Below are 2482 nucleotides of genomic sequence, written 5' to 3'. Positions count from 1 at the left end.
CATGTGGCAGAACCTGTGAAGAATACCGTATACTGGTATATGACACTGTGTATTCTGGTAGAAGTTTACTGACATTTTGGAGGAGCATGTTACATTTTTCTTCAGAGTGAGAGAGTAAGCTGAGCAAGGAAGCAGATTGCATACGTGCATAGGTTAGTGTCTCACTCTGAAGATGAAGGCAGTGTATTCCTTCAAAATGTTGGTGAACATCTACCTCACTATGTGGTGTCACATCTCAGAAGAATGAACGAATGCTCATGCATGTGTCTGACTGACCATTACTGCAAGCATATATTTATGCTCTCTAGTAGTAAGGTGGCTGGCTGTTCAGCTACCTTTTCTGGGTACGTTAAAACATACATTATGCACTTTACAAATTTTGTTTCCTAAAGGTTTATGCTTTTGTTTTGCAGATGTATGAGACGAGACTTCTACCTCATGAAAGTGATCAAATTGTAGTTTCCATCGTACTGAAAAATCAGAGTTCTTCTGTTATTAAGGAGCTGGTTTTCAGCATGTGTGATACTCCAGCTGTGAGACTGCTTAGAGCTGTATGTTCTTTTATATCTTTTCCATAGGAGTATATAAGGCAGGTTCAGTGGTAAACGTGTGATGGGAATATAGTGACTGCTACACAATTGTCTGAATGTCAGAGTGCAGTTTCATTTAATATGCTAGAGTTGTATGATGGTGGTGTGACTTGTCTGAGTTGGAACTCTTGGTTCCCCACCAGGGTCCATATCTGGACAGAGTAACCCACCATTCATTTGATTGCCTGTTTAATATGGAGGCCCATTATATGGATGTGTTTTTAAACACTAACCCTTTGACCTTATGCAGGCAGTTCTTCACAAGTGGATAGCTCTCTCCATACCAGAATAAAGAAAGTGGGACATGGTTTTTAGAAATACAAGGTCTTGGAGCTTTATATTCGTAGCAGTACTTATTTTCAGAATATAATTTTCCACATTAAATTGATACACTTACCGTTGAATGCTGTGTGGTAAAGGGGTATGCCTACAGGCTTTGCAGTATGATTCCTTGATGGACATTAGATAGTAATTCCACTGTTTTCAACTAATGCATGATCTGCATAGAAAATGTGATGGAAGTTAAGTATGGTGTGGCAACACAGTATTGGCATTTGCACGTATGTGTCCCACTGTGCTTTTTCATGAAGAACATGGAGACAGAAATTCCCCTTGATAAAATTGTGACTGAAGCATGATTTTTGCAAAAGCTGCAATTAAAACTGCATGTGATTTTCTGAAACAGTATATGCATTTGCACCTATGTATTCTGTATAGTTTGTTGATGGACATGTAGATGAGAAAGTCCCTTGATAACATTTTGACCAATGATACCTGTAGTGGAGAAAGTGGTTAAAGTTCCCTGTGCATTGTTGCCATAATGAATTTTACTGTAGTCACTTTTTTGTGTGGAAATTACATGGCAGTCAAAATTTTATCACTGATATATTCTTATCTGAAATTTATTTTCCAGAAGTAGGGATGTGTAAACAATGTCGAGGCATAAATTATACAAGTAAATATGGTGGTCATTTTGTACTGGAAATGTAATGAACCATTATGAAATTTGATTTCCCTTGCAAATGGATTGTTATGATATTAATGGAAGCACTTAATGACTTCAAACATTCCACATCCTTCTTTTAAAGTAATCATGTGTACAATAGTAGAAATACAGAACACAATTATTATTTGCATATTGATGGAGATTTGCGTTTTGTAAATTAGACTGACATCCTTGATGCCCATGTTTAATGTGTTAGAAGTTTTTCCAGTTGTCATTCCTCTTAGTTCTGTTTTTTACTGCAGAGTGCCAATTTTATGCTTTTAGAACAGAGATGATCAGTTTGGAATTAAGATGCACTTCCAGCTCCCAGCAAGGTGTAATAGTGAAGCTCAGCTTGCCTTCCATGTGACAGATGTGACATTCCCACATAAAGTGAGGGGCACTGTCACTTATATGGTCCAGGTAAGGCCAAGGAATTACGGAGAAAAATACTCTGTTTATCTGATTAGAAGGTGAGGATTCGCTCTTTGAAATACTTAAGGCATTCTTTAATTTGTAGTAATATATTTCACCATCCTCTTGCATTAATATACCACATACATTCACTTCACGTTAAAGGCAACTTTATTTACAGTTACTCCTTTACATAAAAATAAAAGTTAAAAATTAACCATTATAAATTGACACATGTTTTGGCTGTACTTGGCCATCTTCAGGCAACTGTCTAACTTTTCAAATTGCTACACTGTTTTTGCAATCTCAAAAAAGGTAAAACTAAAGCTATCTCTATAGTGGGCCTTGGAGACCTATTGTGTTGTGAGATGTTGAGACTCCCACATTTCTAGACAGCCAGCTCACAGATGGTGGTGAGGTTGTCAGCCTTATGCTCTGGCTGCCCCTCACTCCCAGGAAGATTCCTGATACTCATTTCTGTTAGAGGCTGAGT

The 2482-nt window shown here is 37.5% G+C and overlaps 1 long non-coding RNA gene across 1 annotated transcript; it reads left to right on the top strand.

Annotated features, from left to right (window-relative positions):
• The first annotated feature begins 341 nt into the window (after positions 1-341).
• On the top strand, positions 342-1928 carry LOC117283159. Its single transcript, XR_004514174.1, has 2 exons — positions 342-551; positions 1861-1928. It is a non-coding gene; the product is annotated as an uncharacterized LOC117283159 (long non-coding RNA).
• The last annotated feature ends 554 nt before the right edge of the window (positions 1929-2482 follow it).

Source organism: Cryptotermes secundus, unplaced genomic scaffold, assembly GCF_002891405.2.
Source record: "Cryptotermes secundus unplaced genomic scaffold, Csec_1.0 C38783844, whole genome shotgun sequence".
NCBI lineage: Eukaryota > Metazoa > Arthropoda > Insecta > Blattodea > Kalotermitidae > Cryptotermes > Cryptotermes secundus.
The sequence above is the reverse complement of the archived record's forward strand: the minus strand, read 5'-3'. Positions and strand labels throughout refer to the sequence as shown.